The sequence below is a fragment of the Oncorhynchus masou genome, unplaced genomic scaffold (genome assembly GCF_036934945.1).
Source record: "Oncorhynchus masou masou isolate Uvic2021 unplaced genomic scaffold, UVic_Omas_1.1 unplaced_scaffold_4850, whole genome shotgun sequence".
In the NCBI taxonomy this organism is placed as follows: Eukaryota; Metazoa; Chordata; class Actinopteri; order Salmoniformes; family Salmonidae; genus Oncorhynchus; species Oncorhynchus masou.
Window position 1 is genome coordinate 5,162 of NW_027011244.1, and position 20,084 is coordinate 25,245.

General features: G+C 44.4%; 1 pseudogene; it reads right to left on the reverse strand.

Moving 5' to 3' along the window:
- Window positions 1-231: 231 nt before the first annotated feature.
- LOC135535348 (neuronal acetylcholine receptor subunit non-alpha-3-like) lies at window positions 232-10,081 on the reverse strand (annotated as a pseudogene).
- Between the last annotated feature and the right edge of the window lie 10,003 nt (window positions 10,082-20,084).

A 20,084-nucleotide genomic window follows, 5' to 3' on the forward strand; every position in this document is an offset into this window, starting at 1 on the left:
TCATGGATAAAGTGATATAGTAAAACAGAGATAATCATGGATGTCACCTTCTTCCCGTCCGACAGGTAGGACTGATGGATTGTTTGGTTGATTAGTGTGTGTGTGTGTGTGTCTGTGTGTATGTGCTTCCATGTTAGTGTTTATGTGTGCGTGAGCCTGTGTGTGTTCATGTGTGTATGTTGTGTGCGTGTGAGCGTTCTGTGTGTGTGTGTGTCCAGCGGTCAGTCCCACCTGTCGAAGGGAAAGAAGGTGACGTCCATGGTGCATGAAGACTTGTAGCTGGCCGGAGGGGTCCACCTGATTGTCCCATCTGACCTCACGATGGCTTTGGTCATCAGAGAGCCCTCGAAACGCCCGTCAGCACTGGGGGGGGGAGGAGTGAGTGAGTGAGTGAGTGAGTGAGTGAGTAAGGGGGATAGGGAGGGAGGGGTGAGGATAGGGATGGGAGGGAAGGGAGGGAGGAAGGAAGGGAGGGAAGGAGGGGAAGTTAGTTGGAGAGTTGTGATAGACACATTTTAAACACACAACAAGAGACGATGAGGCTGTTGAAAAGAACCAGCAGAACTTTTCAGGATGCTGCGTGGTCGCGCTGGTTGTCCTAAAACGATACTAGATTATAATAGACCTCCATGCTAACCCTGCTAACATGAATGATTATAATAGACCTCCATGCTAACCCTGCTAACATGAATGATTATAATAGACCTCCATGCTAACCCTGCTAACATGAATGATTATAATAGACCTCCATGCTAACCCTGCTAACATGAATGATTATAATAGACCTCCATGCTAACCCTGCTAACATGAATGATTATAATAGACCTCCATGCTAACCCTGCTAACATGAATGATTATAATAGACCTCCATGCTAACCCTGCTAACATGAATGATTATAATAGACCTCCATGCTAACCCTGCTAACATGAATGATTATAATAGACCTCCATGCTAACCCTGCTAACATGAATGATTATAATAGACCTCCATGCTAACCCTGCTAACATGAATGATTATAATAGACCTCCATGCTAACCCTGCTAACATGAATGATTATAATAGACCTCCATGCTAACCCTGCTAACATGAATGATTATAATAGACCTCCATGCTAACCCTGCTAACATGAATGATTATAATAGACCTCCATGCTAACCCTGCTAACATGAATGATTATAATAGACCTCCATGCTAACCCTGCTAACATGAATGATTATAATAGACCTCCATGCTAACCCTGCTAACATGAATGCTTATAATAGACCTCCATGCTAACCCTGCTAACATGAATGATTATAATAGACCTCCATGCTAACCCTGCTAACATGAATGATTATAATAGACCTCCATGCTAACCCTGCTAACATTAATGATTATAATAGACCTCCATGCTAACCCTGCTAACATTAATGATTATAATAGACCTCCATGCTAACCCTGCTAACATGAATCATTACAATAGACCTCCATGCTAACCCTGCTAACATAAATGATTATAATAGACCTCCATGCTAACACTGCTAACATAAATTATTATAATAGACCTCCATGCTAACCCTGCTAACATTAATGATTATAATAGACCTCCATGCTAACCCTGCTAACATGAATGATTACAATAGACCTCCATGCTAACCCTGCTAACATAAATGATTATAATAGACCTCCATGCTAACACTGCTAACATAAATTATTATAATAGACCTCCATGCTAACCCTGCTAACATTAATTATTATAATATACCTCCATGCTAACCCTGCTAACATGAATGATTACAATAGACCTTCATGCTAACCCTGCTAACATAAATGATTATAATAGACCTCCATGCTAACACTGCTAACATAAATTATTATAATAGACCTCCATGCTAACACTGCTAACATACATGATTATAATAGACCTCCATGCTAACACTGCTAACATGAATGATTATAATAGACCTCCATGCTAATCCAGCTAACATTAATGATTATAATAGACCTCCATGCTAACCCTGCTAACATTAATGATTATAATAGACCTCCATGCTAATCCGGCTAAGATTAATGAAGTGAGGAGGAAGAAAAGTCAGTAGAAGTACTATGTAATACACTTTTATTAGAGTGAAGAGTTGTCTTACAAGTATCTAAACTGTAAAGCAGGTTCTAAGAAAGCATTCATTGATTTTTCAGGGACAATAAAGTATCAAAGAAAGTCTGAAAACACAGAGCTGAGCCCATATGAAGCAGGAAGTAGTGCGGACTCACTTCTCATAGAGAACGATGTCTGGCAGCCATATTGTTTCAGATGGAACTCTGATAGAGGTGATTCCTCCATACTCATCAGGGTTCCACTGGAGCTTCACATCCACCCACTCCTACAGAACATAGAACATTACATTATACCAGAACATAGAACATTACATTATACCAGAACATAGAACATTACATTACAATGTAGCATTATAAAGTAACATTACATTATAACATAACATAACAATATACCATGACATTATAACAGAACAATATACCATTACATTACAACGTAACATTATAAAATAACATGACATTATAACAGAACAATATAACATAACATGACATTATAACAGAACAATATACCATGACATTATAACAGAACAATATACCATTACATTACAACGTAACATTATAAAATAACATGACATTATAACATAACAATATAACATAATAACATTTTTTTACCTTTATTTAACTAGGTGAGTCAGTTAAGAACAAATTCTTATTTTCAATGACGGCCTAGGAACAGTGTTCAGGGGCAGAACGCCAGATTTGTACCTTGTCAGCTCGGGGATTTGTGAACTTGCAACCTTTGGTTACGAGTCAACGCACTAACCACTAGGCTACCCTGCTGTATAGCATTACATTATAACATAACAATATACCATTACATTACAACATAACAATATACCATTACATTATAAAATAACAATATAAAATAACATTATAAAAATATAAAATAACATTATAACATAACAATATACAATTAAATTATAACATAACAATATACCATTACATTATAACAGAACAATATACCATAGCATTATAACATAACAATATACAATTAAATTATAACATAACAATATACCATAACATTATAATATAACAATATACTAGTTAACATTATAACATAACATTATAACATGACAATATAACAATAACAATATACCATAACATTATAACATACTTTTATAACATGACATTATAACATAATATTATAACATAACATTATAACATGACAATATAACGTAACAATATAGCATTCTTTTATAACATAACAATATAACATACTTTTACAACATAACATTACAAACATAACATTACAAAATAACATTATAATATAATATTATAACATAACATAACAATATAACATGGCAATATAACATAACATTATAACATAACAATATAACATAACATTACAAAATAACATTATAACATAACATTATAACATAACATAACAATATAACATGGCAATATAACATAACATTATAACATAACAATATACCATAACATTATAACATAACATTATAACATGACAATATAACGTAACAATATACCATAACATTATAACATACTTTTATAACATGACATTATAACATAACATTATAACATAACATTATAACATGACAATATAACGTAACAATATAGCATTCTTTTATAACATAACAATATAACATACTTTTACAACATAACATTACAACATAACATTACAAAATAACATTATAACATAACATTATAACATAACATAACAATATAACATGGCAATATAACATAACATTATAACATAACAATATAACATAACATTATAACATAACAATATAACATGATAATATAACATGACAATATAACATTATAACATAACATTATAACATAACAATATAACATAACATTATAACATAACATTATAGCATACTTTTATAACATGACAATATAACATACTTTTACAACATAACATTACAACATAACATTACAACATGACATTATAACATAACATTACAACATAACATTACAACATGACATTACAACATAACATTATAAGATGACATTATAACATGACAATATGACATGACATTATAACATACCATTACAATAATACCAATACAGGCATGAACTGCTAAGGTATAACACTGCTACATAAATACAACACCATATTGAAGTTTTCTAGAAACAAGTGATGCTCTAAGAAGCTGATTGGTCCTTACCTGGCATAGCCAGACATTAGTAGTCATCAGCTGATTGGTCCTTACCTGCCATAGCCAGACATTAGTAGTCATCTGCTGATTGGTCCTCACCTGTCATAGCCAGACATTAGTAGTCATCAGCTGATTGGTCCTTACCTGGCATTGCCAGACATTAGTAGTCATCAGCTGATTAGTCCTTACCTGCCATAGCCAGACATTAGTAGTCATCAGCTGATTGGTCCTTACCTGCCATAGCCAGACATTAGTAGTCATCAGCTGATTGGTCCTTACCTGGCATAGCCAGACATTAGTAGTCATCAGCTGATTGGTCCTTACCTGGCATAGCCAGACATTAGTAGTCATCAGCTGATTGGTCCTTACCTGCCATAGCTAGACATTAGTAGTCATCAGCTGATTGGTCCTTACCTGGCATAGCCAGACATTAGTAGTCATCAGCTGATTGGTCCTTACCTGGCACAGCCAGACATTAGTAGTCATCAGCTGATTGGTCCTTACCTGTCATAGCCAGACATTAGTAGTCATCTGCTGATTGGTCCTTATCTGCCATAGCCAGACATTAGTAGTCATCTGCTGATTGGTCCTCACCTGTCATAGCCAGACATTAGTAGTCATCAGCTGATTGGTCCTTACCTGGCATAGCCAGACATTAGTAGTCATCCGCTGATTAGTCCTTACCTGCCATAGCCAGACATTAGTAGTCATCAGCTGATTCTTCTCATCCTGTCAGAACAAGAAAGAAGAGAAGGAATATGCATTATGAACAATGTCTGCATGACTAAAAGCAAAGTTTTAGATGAAAGACAGAATACATGATTAGAAGTTGAAGAAGTTTGGAAGGATGCCGGTCAAATTAGACTGGAGTGAAAATCCATGGCACAGATGTCATGGTCTCTCTGTGACCCAGAAAGACAGTGGGACAGAATGTATGTCTACCTGACTGAATCAATGGTCAAAGGTGGGTTTTAGGCAGATTGGTGCATTTTGGTTAAATGACCACAAGGTGGCAGTATGTAGTCATTACAGGAATGTGAGAGAGGAGTGTGTGACTGCCTCACAAGGACTAGGAACAAATGTGGTTCACACAGTTGTGTGTTTGTGATGTTAGAGTTAGAGACAGGGACAGAGAACAATTTAGAGAGAGAGAGTGGTTGCGCGTGCATGTGTGTGTGTGTGTGTGTGTGTGTGTGTGTGTGTGTGTGTGTGTGTGTGTGTGTGTGTGCGTGCGTGCTCGTTTTGTGTGTGTGTCTGTGGAGGTCAGTGTAAATAATCGATGCTAGCTCCTCTCTGCCCAATGGTCCCATTAGAGACAGAGAGAGAGAGAGAGAAAGAGAGCAAGAGGGTGAGAGAGGAGTGTGTGACTGCCTCACAAGGACTAGGAACAAATGTGGTTCACACAGTTGTGTGTTTGTGATGTTAGAGTTAGAGACAGGGACAGAGAACAATTTAGAGAGAGAGTGGTCGCGCGTGCTTGTGTGTGCTTGTGTGTGTGTGTGTGTGTGTGTTTGTGTCTGTCTGTGCGTGTGTGTGTCTGTGGAGGTCAGTGTAAATAATCGATGCTATCTAGCTCCTCTCGGCCCAATGGTCCCATTAGAGAGAGAGAGGAAAGAGGGGAGAGAGAAGTGAGGAAAGCGGGGAGAGAAGAGAGCAAGAGAGCATCCTTTTAGGATGACCCTCGCTCCACTCTTCTCCTCTCTCTCCTCCTCTCCTCCCTGTATCTTCCCTTGCACCCGTCAAATTAACCACCTTTCTCTCATTTCCCCTCCTCCTTCTTTTTACTCTCTTCCTGTCCTCCTCCTTCCCTTTACCTCTCTTCCTGTCCTCCTCCTTACCTCTCTTCCTGTCCTCCTCCCTCCCTGTACCTCTCTTCCTGTCCTCCTCTTTCCCTTTACCTCTCTTCCTGTCCTCCTCCATCCCTTTACCTCTCTTCCTGTCCTCCTCCGTCCCCTTACCTCTCTTCCTGTCCTCCTCCATCCCTTTACCTCTCTTCCTGTCCTCCTCCATCCCTTTACCTCTCTTCCTGTCCTCCTCCATCCCTTTACCTCTCTTCCTGTCCTCCTCCTTACCTCTCTTCCTGTCCTCCTCCCTCCCTGTACCTCTCTTCCTGTCCTCCTCCTTCCCTTTACCTCTCTTCCTGTCCTCCTCCTTCTTTTTACCTCTCTTCCTGTCCTCCTCCTTCCCTTTACCTCTCTTCCTGTCCTCCTCCTTACCTCTCCTCCTGTCCTCCTCCCTCCCTGTACCTCTCTTCCCTGTCCTCCTCTTTCCCTTTACCTCTTCCTGTCCTCCTCCTTCCCTTTACCTCTCTTCCTGTCCTCCTCCTTACCTCTCTTCCTGTCCTCCTCCTCCCTCACCTCTCTTCCTGTCCTCCTCCTTCCCTTTACCTCTCTTCCTGTCCTCCTCCATCCCTTTACCTCTCTTCCTGTCCTCCTCCGTCCCTTTACCTCTCTTCCTGTCCTCCTCCATCCCTTTACCTCTCTTCCTGTCCTCCTTCGTCCCTTTACCTCTCTTTCTGTCCTCCTCCTTCCCCTTTACCTCTCTTCCTGTCCTCCTCCTTACCTCTCTTCCTGTCCTCCTCCTTCCCTTTACCTCTCTTCCTGTCCTCCTCCTTCCCTTTACCTCTCTTCCTGTCCTCCTCCTTCCCTGACCTCTCTTCCTGTCCTCCTCCTTCCCCTTACCTCTCTTCCTGTCCTCCTCCTTCCCTTGACCTCTCTTCCTGTCCTCCTCCTTCCCTTGATCTCTCTTCCTGTCCTCCTCCTTCCCCTTACCTCTCTTCCTGTCCTCCTCCTTCCCCTTACCCTCTCTTCCTGTCCTCCTCCTTCCCCCTGACCTCTCTTCCTGTCCTCCTCCTTCCCTGACCTATCTTCCTGTCCTCCTCCTCCCCTGACCTCTCTTCCTGTCCTCCTCCTTCCCCTTACCTCTCTTCCTGTCCTCCTCCTCCCCCTGACCTCTCTTCCTGTCCTCCTCCTTCCCCTTACCTCTCTTCCTGTCCTCCTCCTTCCCCTTACCTCTCTTCCTGTCCTCCCTCCTTCCCCTTGACCTCTCTTCCTGTCCTCCTCCTTCCCTTGACCTCTCTTCCTGTCCTCCTCCTTCCCCTTACCTCTCTTCTTGTCCTCCTCCCTCCCCCTGACCTCTCTTCCTGTCCTCCTCCTTCCCCTTACCTCTCTTCCTGTCCTCCTCCTTCCCCTGACCTCTCTTCCTGTCCTCCTCCTTCCCCCAAACCTCTCTTCCTGTCCCTCCTCCTTCCCCTTACCTCTCTTCCTGTCCTCCTCCTTCCCTGACCTCTCTTCCTGTCCTCCTCCTGTCATCCCCTCTTCTCAAAACCTTCAGTAACCAAATCAAATCAAATTTTATTTGTCACATACACATGGTTAGCAGATGTTAATGCGAGTGTAGCGAAATGCTTGTGCTTCCAGTTCCGACAATGCAGTAATAACCAACAAGTAATCTAACTAACAATTCCAAAAACTAATATCTTATACACAGTGTAAGGGGATAAAGAATATGTACATAAAGATATGAATGAGTGATGGTGCAGAGCAGCATAGGCAAGATACAGTAGATGGTATCGAGTACAGTATATACATATGAGATGAGTATGTAAACAAAGTGGCATAGTTAAAGTGGCTAGTGATACATGTATTACATAAGGATGCAGTAGATGACAGAGTACAGTATATACGTATACATATGACATGAATAATGTAGGGTATGTAAACATTATATTAGGTAGCATTGTTTAAAGTGGCTAGTGATATATTTTACATCCTTTCCCATCAATTCCCATTATTGAAGTGGCTGGAGTTGAGTCAGTGTGTTGGCAGCAGCCACTCAATGTTAGTGGTTGCTGTTCAACAGTCTGATGGCCTTGAGATAGAAGCTGTTTTCAGTCTCTCGGTCCCAGCTTTGATGCACCTGTACTGCCTGCCTTCTGGATGATAGCGGGGTGAACAGGCAGTGGCTCGGGTGGGTGTTGTCCTTGATGATCTTTATGGCCTTCCTGTAACATCGGGTGGTGTAGGTGTCCTGGAGGGCAGGTAGTTTGCCCCTGGTGATGCGTTGTGCAGACCTCACTACCCTCTGAGAGCCTTACGGTTGTGGGCGGAGCAGTTGCCGTACCAGGCGGTGATACAGCCCGCCAGGATGCTCTCGATTGTGCATCTGTAGAAGTTTGTGAGTGTTTTTGGTGACAAGCCGAATTTCTTCAGCCTCCTGAGGTTGAAGAGGCGCTGCTGTGCCTTCTTCACGATGCTGTCTGTGTGAGTGGACCAATTTAGTTTGTCTGTGATGTGTATGCCGAGGAACTTAAAACTTACTACCATCTCCACTACTGTTCCATCGATGTGGATAGGGGTGTTCCCTCTGCTGTTTCCTGAAGTCCACAATCATCTTCTTAGTTTTGTTGACGTTGAGTGTGAGGTTATTGTCCTGACACCACACTCCGAGGGCCCTCACCTCCTCCCTGTAGGCCGTCTCGTCGTTGTTGGTAATCAAGCCTACCACTGTTGTGTCGTCCGCAAACTTGATGATTGAGTTGGAGGCGTGCGTTGCCGCGCAGTCGTGGGTGAACAGGGAGTACAGGAGAGGGCTCAGAACGTGCACCCTTGTGGGGCCCCAGTGTTGAGGATCAGCAGGGGTGGAGATGTTGTTTCTACCCCCACCACCTGGGGTGGCCCGTCAGGAAGTCCAGTACCCAGTTGCACAGGGCGGGGGTCGAGACCCAGGGTCTCGAGCTTGATGAGCTTGGAGGGTACTATGGTGTTAAATGCCGAGCTGTAGTCGATGAACAGCATTCTCACATAGGTATTCCTCTTGTCCAGATGGGTTAGGTTAACCAACTCCACCAGACAGAGAAATGGGAGTAAAGAGAGGGTATAGGAGGATGGCAGAAATGTCCATGATGCTGAAATGTACCGTAACAGTAGGACAGATCAGGATCATGGTAAGACAGTAGGACAGATCAGGACCATGGTAAGACAATAGGACAGATCAGGACCATGGTAAGACAATAGGACAGATCAAGTTGTGGTAAAGACAATAGGACAGATCAGGACCATGGTAACACAGTAGGACAGATCAGGACCATGGTAAGACAATAGGACAGATCAGGACCATGGTAACACAGTAGGACAGATCAGGATCATGGTAAGACAATAGGACAGATCAGGACCATGGTAAGACAATAGGACAGTTCAGGACCATGTAAGACAGTAGGACAGATCAGGACCATGGTAACACAGTAGGACAGATCAGGACCATGGTAAGACAGTAGGAAAGATTAGGACCATGGTAACCAGTAGGACAGATCAGGACCATGGTAACACAGTAGGACAGATCAGGACCATGGTAAGACAATAGGACAGGAACATTCCCTCCAATGTCTTCTGCCCCTGGCTATCATCATCTCCTCTCTCCACCCCCTCCACCCCTTCTTCCCCAGCTCCTTCTCCCTCTCCCCCTCCTCATTCTTCCCTCTCTCTCCCCCACCTCCATCCCTCCCTCTCTCTCTCTTTCCCTCTCTCTTCCCCATGAATCTCTCTCCCCCACTTCCATCCCTCCCTCCCTCTCTCTCTCTTCCCCATGAAACTCTCTCCCCCACCTCCATCCCTCCTTCCTTCCCTCTCTCTCTCGGTTAAATTTGTGAGGATGAGGTGATGGAATGTGACTGTTCAGAGTATTCATCTCACAGGGGACAGTAAGGCGTGTAAGTTCTCACCACGTCCACCAGCTGTGAGATCTTGAGTCGAGCGTACTGTGATGGTGTCGTTAGCGTGCAGAACGGGTCGGACCCATTTCTGATACCCTCTAAACAGGTTCCTCAACAAGGCATCCTCCATCTCAGCCAGAGACACAAACTCCTCTGGAGCTAGAGAGAGAGAGAGAGAGAGAGAGAGAGAGAGAGAGAGAGAGAGAGAGAGAGAGAGAGCGAGAGGCAGAGGGAGAGAGAGAGAGAGAGAGGGGAGAGAGAGAGAGGGGGAGAGAGAGAGAGAGAGAGAGAGAGAGAGAGAGAGAGAGAGAGAGAGAGAGAGAGGGAGAGAGAGAGAGAGAGAGAGAGAGAGAGAGGGGGGTGGGAGAGAGTGAGAGAGAGAGAGAGAGAGAGAGAGAGAGAGAGAGAGAGAGAGAGAGAGGGGGGTGGAGAGAGAGGAGAGAGAGAGAGAGAGGGTGAGGGGAGAGAGAGAGAGGGAGAGAGAGAGAAAGGGAGAGCGAGAGAAGATGGAAGTGGAGGGAGGGAGGGGTGAGAGAGAAAGAGAGGTTGAGAGGTGGAGGGAGAAGGCGAGAGGAGAGAGAGAGAGGAAAATTTAGAGAACAGTAGGGAGAGAGAGAGAGGAACACAATTAGACCCAACCAAATCATGAGAAAATGAAAAGGTAATTACTTGACACACTGGAAGGAATTAACAAAAAAACTGAGCAATCTAGAATGCTATTTGGCCCTAAACGGAATGTACACAGTGGCAGAATACCTGGCCACTGTGACTGGCCCGAAAGGAAAGCTTTGACTATGTACAGACTCAGTGTGCATAGCCTTGCTATTGAGAGATGCTGCTGTAGGCAAGACCTGGCTCTCAAAGAAGACAGGCTATGTGCTTACTGCCCACAAAATGAGGTGTAAACTGAGCTGCACTTCCTAACCTCCTGCCAAATGAATGATCACATTAGAGACACATATTTCCCTCAGATTACACAGACCCACAAACAGTTTGAAGACAAATCAATTTTGAATAAACTCTCATATCTACTGGGTGAAATACCTCAGTGTCTCATCACAGCAGGAAGATGTGTGACCTGTTGCCCCGCGAGAAAAGGGCAACCAGTGAAGAACAAACACCATTGTAAATACAACCCATATTTATGCTTATTTATTTTCCCTTTTGTACTATAACTATTTGTCCATCGTTACAAAACTGTATATATAAATAATATTACTGTTGAAATGTCTTCACTCTTTTGGAACTGTTGTGAGTATAATGTTTACTGTTCATTTCACTTTTGTTTATTATTTATTTCACTTGCTTTGGCAAATATCCCATGTCAATAAAGCCCTTTGAATTGAAATGAGAGGGTTAGTTAACAAGGACGTCAATGTCTTTATAGAAACAAAACCAAAGCAACAGAAAGGGTCTCAGTAAGGTAGAGGCGGAGTACAGAGTTCAGAGACAGAGTACAGCATACACACACACATACAGACACAGACACAGACACAGACACACACACACACACACACACTTACACACACACACACTTAAACACACACACACACACACACACACACACACACACACACACACACACACACACACACACACACACACACACACACACACACACACACACACACACAGAGACAGAGAGAGAGAGACAGCTGGCCATGGCTCAGAGAACACCTTTGAGCTCCCCAGACTGACGAAATGATCACGCTGACATGATCACTTCGGACAAGGAGACAATCGCCCAGGAATTGAGTCGAGCACAGAGCGCGTGTTCACTCATCCACTGGACATGACACAGTGAAGCACTAAAACCTGTCCTAACAGATTATATATAGTACTGCCTCACAATATGAAGGAAGCAGGAAGTACGTGTTTCCTTTCCTTTACCTAAAAATACATGTAGAGCTCAGACTGACTAATTCTCTGTGTGTGTGTGTGTGTGTGTGTGTGTGTGTATGTGTGTGTATATGTGTGTGTGTGTGTGGGTGTGTGTGTGTGTGTGTGTGTGAGGCCAAGGACAGAGGGATCTCATGTCATGCTGATGGAAGTGGACATGATTCATACGTGTAGAGAAGTACTAGAGAATAGAGTTAAGTACATATAATAACATGACATCATCATCAACCCTTTAGACAATAATAACATGACATCATCATCAACCCTTTAGACAATAATAACATGACATCATCATCGACCCTTTAGACAATAATAACATGACATCATCATCGACCCTTTAGACAATAATAACATGGCATCATCATCAAACCTTTAGACAATAATAACATGACATCATCATCAACCCTTTAGACAATAATAACATGACATCATCATCGACCCTTTAGACAATAATAACATGACATCATCATCGACCCTTTAGACAATAATAACATGACATCATCATCGACCCTTTAGACAATAATAACATGACATCGTCATCGACCCTTTAGACAATAATAACATGACATCATCATCGACCCTTTAGACAATAATAACATGACATCATCATCGACCCTTTAGACAATAATAACATGACATCATCATCGACCCTTTAGACAATAATAACATGACATCATCATCAACCCTTTAGACAATAATAACATGACATCATCATCGACCCTTTAGACAATAATAACATGACATCATCATCGACCCTTTAGACAATGATAACATGACTGTCACGTCTAATCAAGGTGGGTGGAATCAGGCGCAGAGAGCAGATAGCGATATGAAAGTTTTATTCTCCGGTGAACAAGAAACACGGTCAACCCAATACACAGGGTGAATAATCCAACACAGGATAAAAGACGAACCGGAGAATAAGAACACAAGATACACCGACAGACATAGATGACAAATAAACAATCCCGCACAAAACAAGGGCGGGACAACCTACATTATATACAGACACTAATTAACTAAACAACACACAGGTGAAACCAATCAGACAAAACCGACAGATACACGAAAAGGGATCGGTAGTGGCTAATAGGACGGTGACGACGATCGCCGAGCACCGCCTGAACAGGCAGGAGAGCCAACCTCGGCGGAAGTATTTGACAATGACATCATCATCGACCCTTTATACAATAATAACATGACATCATCATCAACACTTTAGACAATAATAACATGACATCATCATCAACCCTTTAGACAATAATAACATGACATCATCATCGACCCTTTAGAACCCTTAGTGATCAGATTGGATCTATACTAGAGAGAGATACATACACTCAATGTTACATTACATGGTTTGAGTAGTGAGTGTTACAGTTTATGTTAGTCTTAGCCACAGAGAGCTGAATGATAGTAACTTAACACACACACACACACAACCACACACACACACGGATTGTGTTAAATGCTTTGAGAGCTCACTGGTATTAGTGTGTGGTGTTTGGCTGTGGCTGAACCCCTGGTGTGGGATAGAGAGAGAAGGATATGGAGTGTGAAAAAATGAATAGAGAAAGGGAGGGATGTGGAGAGAGCAGATAAGAGGAGGACAGAAACAGAGGGACCCAAAACACTAGCCTCACATTACCACATTCATTGTCTCTGAGACAGAGGAAAGAGAGAGGAAGAAGGAGAGAGAGAGACAGAGAGAGAGAGAGAAAGAGTGGAGAAAAGAGTGAGGGAGAGAGAGAGTGTCAGGAAGAGAGCGAGAGAGAGGCAGAGAGAGAGCGAGAGAGAGACAGAGCCAGAGCCAGAGAGAGAGGCAGAGAGAAAGCGAGAGAGAGGCAGAGACAGAGGCAGAGAGAGAGGCAGAGAGAGAGCGAGAGAGAGATGAACGCTGGAAGAGGCCCAGCATGTGTTGTTTACGAGTCTGCCATTCTTTTAATTGACTAAAGGAGACTGACTCAAATGTATGTGTCCTTTACCTACTCTATCGACCACCAATCAACGGCCCTCCTGCCCGACACACCCCTATCTCTCTGAAGGGCCATGATAGCTGGAGGAGATGAACTAATACATCAACAGAATAACTGCATCAGCAGCACTGTAGCTGTAGTCTGTATGGCAGTGGTGAGTGGGACCCTCCATCATCTGGATGGTGTGTGTGTTGTGTTGTGTGTGTTGTGTATGCACATGTATATGTGTGTGTGTGTGTCCTCCTATCCTGGTGATGAGTTTATGGATGGGAGAGCAGCAGACTATCATCAACCCTGGCAATAGCAATAAATACATCACCCTGTATGGTTCCTATAGCCCAGAGAGAGAGAGAGTGTGTGCATGCGTGTGTGTGTGTGTGGTGCTATTGTAGCATTGTATGCTAGTATAGCTGGTGTTATTGTAGCATTGTGTGCTAGTATAGCTGGTGTTATTGTAGTATTGTGTGCTAGTATAGCTGGTGTTATTGTAGTATTGTGTGCTAGTATAGCTGGTGTTATTGTAGTATTGTGTGCTAGTATAGCTGGTGTTATTGTAGTATTGTGTGCTAGTATAGATGGTGTTATTGTAGCATTGTGTGCTAGTATAGCTGGTGTTATTGTAGTATTGTGTGCTAGTATAGCTGGTGTTATTGTAGTATTGTGTGCTAGTATAGCTGGTGTTATTGTAGTATTGTGTGCTAGTATAGCTGGTGTTATTGTAGTATTGTGTGCTAGTATAGATGGTGTTATTGTAGCATTGTGTGCTAGTATAGCTGGTGTTATTGTAGTATTGTGTGCTAGTATAGCTGGTGTTATTGTAACATTGTGTGCTAGTATAGCTGGTGTTATTGTAGCATTGTGTGCTAGTATAGCTGGTGTTATTGTAGCATTGTGTGCTAGTATAGCTGGTGTTATTGTAGCATGGTGTGCTAGTATAGCTGGTGTTATTGTAGTATTGTGCGCTAGTATAGCTGGTGTTATTGTAGTATTGTGCGCTAGTATAGCTGGCATTATTGTAGCATTGTGTGCTAATAGCTGGTGTTGCTTAGTTTCTCCATATTGCTACTATTGTGTTATTACTTATATTTCCGTCAGTAATAATTAGCCAGTATTTTCTATAATCTATCTGTTATCCACTTCATACAGTCCTCTGTTATTGCCTGTTACTATGTAATAGCCAACCATTCCCTGTGGCAGTGTATTTCATACAGTCCTCTGTTATTGCCTGTTACTATGTAATAGCCAACCATTCCCTGTGGCAGTGTATTTCATACAGTCCTCTGTTATTGCCTGTTACTATGTAATAGCCAACCATTCACTGTGGCAGTGTATTTCATACAGTCCTCTGTTATTTGCCTGTTACTATGTAATACCAACCATTCACTGTGGCAGTGTATTTCATACAGTCCTCTGTTATTGCCTGTTACTATGTAATAGCCAACCATTCATTGTGGCAGTGTATTTATACAGTCCTCCGTTATTGTTACTACCTATTGCTATTGTCTTCTATTATATCCTTTAGATGTTTGTTGCAGTAATTGTATTTATCATACCTCCATTCCATGTTTATATTCTGTTTGAGACCATTCCCATCTGTGATAGGTCAGTAAAGTCCTCTGTTGGGAATAGTCTGGAGGTTGTCTTGTCTCTGTAATAGGAGATGGTGTGTGTGTGTGAGTGTGTGTGTGTGTGTGTGTGTGTGTGTGTGTGTGTCTGTGTGTGTGTGTGTGTGTGTGTGTGTGTGTGTGTGTGTGTGTGTGTGTGTGTGTGTGTGTGTGTGTGTGTGTGTTCGTGTGAGTGTGTGTGTGTATGTATGTGTGTTCTTGAATACCTGACTGTTATTGCTTTGCATTGCATCATATATATATAAGTCTCGATGTGAATCTACAGTCTCTTTGACTGAGACTGTGTTTGGTGTTTGACTGAAACTTTGTGTGTGTTTGTGTTGGGGGTGTGGGGGGGTATAATTGGTACGGCCGCATGACCCTGGCACCATCTGCTCACAATAGAGCCATGACGGTCCCTACCACCGAGAAGGGAGATGGAAACAATGTTTGTGCCCCTAATGGCCACATATTCCCTACATTGGGCGAGTTGGAGCGAGTTGGAGCGGCGGTCGCATCTACACCGGTCCGCAGGTAGTATAACTTTTCATTACATTTCGTTTATAGTACAACGGTTTGATTTGTCTAATCTTAGCAATTTCTTCTTAGCCAGCTACATAGCCGTCTTTGTATCAACGACAATTGCATAATTATCGTATTTCGTCGTCCTAACGTATCTGCCCAGCAGCTAGCTAAGCAGCTAGCTAACATCCACTGTCCACTAGCACTGTAGAAACTATTACACTCAACTGAACGACTCGATTAGCGTAGTGTCAGCTAGCTACATAGTTGTCTTCGTATCCAAGATAATTGTGCAGTTTAGAGTGTGTAGACTTAGAGTGATTATCTTAATTTACCGAGGTTAGCTAGCCAGCTATTTGTGCGTCCTTAACGTAGGAAATGCTGCTAGCTAGCTAGCCAACAGCTAGCCAACCTCTACCGAATTGAACTCTAACTACCCGGTCAACATTCCGCGTCGCTCCACAGGTAGTATCACATTTTCATTTCACTTCATTACAGTACAACGGTTTGATTTGTTTGATCGTAGCTAGCCAGCTACATAGCCGTCTTTGTATCTAAGACAATTGTGTAGTCTAGAGCGATTTTCTAGGTTAGCTGGCCAGCTATTGTCGTTCTTCTAACGTAGCTAGCCAGCTAGCCCCGAATAACAGCACTGTAGTAACTATTACAGTACAACGGTTTGTTTTGTTTGATCGTAGCTAGCTAGCTACATAGCCGTCTTTGTATCTAAGACAATTGTGTAGCCTAGAGCGATTTTCTAGGTTAGCCAGCCAGCTATTGTCGTTCTTTTAAAGTAACGGAACGCAATCAACCTTGCTAGCTAGCCAGCTAGCCCCCGAATAGCAGCACTGTAGAAACTATTACACTCGCCTAGAGCGACTTGATTAGTGTAGTGTCAACATCGCAATAGCCACTACCAGCTAGCCTACTCCAGCAGTACTGTATCATTTCAATCATTTTAGTCAATAAGATTCTTGCTACGTAAGCTTAACTTTCTGAACATTCGAGACGTGTAGTCCACTTGTCATTCCAATCTCCTTTGCATTAGCGTAGCCTCTTCTGTACCCTGTTAACTATGTGTCTATCTATCCCTGTTCTCTCCTCTCTGCACAGACCATACAAACGCTCCACACCGTGTGGCCGCGGCCACCCTAATCTGGTGGTCCCAGCGCGCACGACCCACGTGGAGTTCCTGGTCTCCGGTAGCCTCTGGAACTGCCGATCTGCGGCCAACAAGGCAGAGTTCATCTCAGCCTATGCCTCCTCCAGTCCCTCGACTTCCTGGCACTGACGGAAACATGGATCACCACAGATAACACTGCTACTCCTACTGCTCTCTCTTCGTCCGCCCACGTGTTCTCGCACACCCCGAGAGCTTCTGGTCAGCGGGGTGGTGGCACCGGGATCCTCATCTCTCCTAAGTGGTCATTCTCTCTCTCTCCCCTTACCCATCTATCTATCGCCTCCTTTGAATTCCATGCTGTCACAGTTACCAGCCCTTTCAAGCTTAACATTCTTATCATTTATCGCCCTCCAGGTTCCCTCGGAGAGTTCATCAATGAGCTTGATGCCTTGATAAGCTCCTTTCCTGAGGACGGCTCACCTCTCACAGTCCTGGGCGACTTTAACCTCCCACGTCTACCTTTGACTCATTCCTCTCTGCCTCCTTCTTTCCACTCCTCTCCTCTTTTGACCTCACCCTCTCACCTTCCCCCTACTCACAAGGCAGGCAATACGCTCGACCTCATCTTTACTAGATGCTGTTCTTCCACTAACCTCACTGCAACTCCCCTCCAAGTCTCCGACCACTACCTTGTATCCTTTTCCCTCTCGCTCTCATCCAACACTTCCCACACTGCCCCTACTCGGATGGTATCGCGCCGTCCCAACCTTCGCTCTCTCTCCCCCGCTACTCTTTCCTCTTCCATCCTATCATCTCTTCCCTCTGCTCATACCTTCTCCAACCTTTCTCCTGACTCTGCCTCCTCAACCCTCCTCTCTTCCCTTTCTGCATCCTTTGACTCTCTATGTCCCCTATCCTCCAGGCCGGCTCGGTCCTCCCCTCCCGCTCCGTGGCTCGATGACTCATTGCGAGCTCACAGAACAGAGCTCCGGGCAGCCGAGCGGAAATGGAGGAAAACTCGCCTCCTGCGGACCTGGCATCCTTTCACTCCCTCCTCTCTACATTTTCCTCCTCTGTCTCTGCTGCTAAAGCCACTTTCTACCACTCTAAATTCCAAGCATCTGCCTCTAACCCTAGGAAGCTCTTTGCCACCTTCTCCTCCCTCCTGAATCCTCCTCCCCCCTCCCCCCCCTCCTCCCTCTCTGCAGATGACTTCGTCAACCATTTTGAAAAAAGAAGGTCGACGACATCCGATCCTCCGTTTGCTAAGTCAAACGACACCGCTGGTTCTGCTCACACTGCCCTACCCTGTGCTCTGACCTCTTTCTCCCCTCTCTCTCCAGATGAAATCTCGCTTCTTGTAATGACCGGCCGCCCAACAACCTGCCCGCTCGACCCTATCCCCTCCTCTCTCCTCCAGACCATTTCCGGGGACCTTCTCCCCTACTCCTCACCTCACTCATCAACTCATCCCTGACCGCTGGCTACTGCCTTCCGTCTTCAAGAGAGCGAGAGTTGCACCCTTCTGAAAAAGAAACCTACACTCGATCCCTCCGATGTCAACAACTACAGACCAGTATCCTTCTTTTCTTTTCTCTCCAAAACTCTTGAACGTGCCGTCCTGTCAGCTCTCCCGCTTATCTCTCTCAGAATGACCTTCTTGATCCAAATCAGTCAGGTTTCAAGACTAGTCATTCAACTGAGACTGCTCTTCTGTATCACGGAGGCGCTCCGCACTGCTAAAGCTAACTCTCTCTCCTCTGCTCTCATCCTTCTAGACCTATCGGCTGCCTTCGATACTGTGAACCATCAGATCCTCCTCTCCACCCTCTCCGAGTTGGGCATCTCCGGCGCGGCCCACGCTTGGATTGCGTCCTACCTGACAGGTCGCTCCTACCAGGTGGCGTGGCGAGAATCTGTCTCCTCGCCACGCGCTCTCACCACTGGTGTCCCCCAGGGCTCTGTTCTAGGCCCTCTCCTATTCTCGCTATACACCAAGTCACTTGGCTCTGTCATAACCTCACATGGTCTCTCCTATCATTGCTATGCAGACGACACACAATTAATCTTCTCCTTTCCCCCTTCTGATGACCAGGTGGCGAACCGCATCTCTGCATGTCTGGCAGACATATCAGTGTGGATGACGGATCACCACCTCAAGCTGAACCTCGGCAAGACGGAGCTGCTCTTCCTCCCGGGGAAGGACTGCCCGCTCCATGATCTCGCCATCACGGTTGACAACTCCATTGTGTCCTCCTCCCAGAGCGCTAAGAACCTTGGCGTGATCCTGGACAACACCCTGTCGTTCTCAACCAACATCATGGCGGTGGCCCGTTCCTGTAGGTTCATGCTCTACAACATCCGCAGAGTACGACCCTGCCTCACACAGGAAGCGGCGCAGGTCCTAATCCAGGCACTTGTCATCTCCCGTCTGGATTACTGCAACTCGCTGTTGGCTGGGCTCCCTGCCTGTGCCATTAAACCCCTACAACTCATCCAGAACGCCGCAGCCCGTCTGGTGTTCAACCTTCCCAAGTTCTCTCACGTCACCCCGCTCCTCCGCTCTCTCCACTGGCTTCCAGTTGAAGCTCGCATCCGCTACAAGACCATGGTGCTTGCCTACGGAGCTGTGAGGGGAACGGCACCGCAGTACCTCCAGGCTCTGATCAGGCCCTACACCCAAGCAAGGGCACTGCGTTCATCCACCTCTGGCCTGCTCGCCTCCCTACCATTGAGGAAGTACAGTTCCCGCTCAGCCCAGTCAAAACTGTTCGCTGCTCTGGCCCCCCAATGGTGGAACAAACTCCCTCACGACGCCAGGACAGCGGAGTCAATCACCACCTTCCGGAGACACCTGAAACCCCACCTCTTCAAGGAATACCTAGGATAGGATAAGTAATCCTTCTCACCACCCCCCCTTAATGATTTAGATGCACTATTGTAAAGTGGCTGTTCCACTGGATGTCAGAAGGTGAATTCACCAATTTGTAAGTCGCTCTGGATAAGAGCGTCTGCTAAATGACTTAAATGTAAATGTA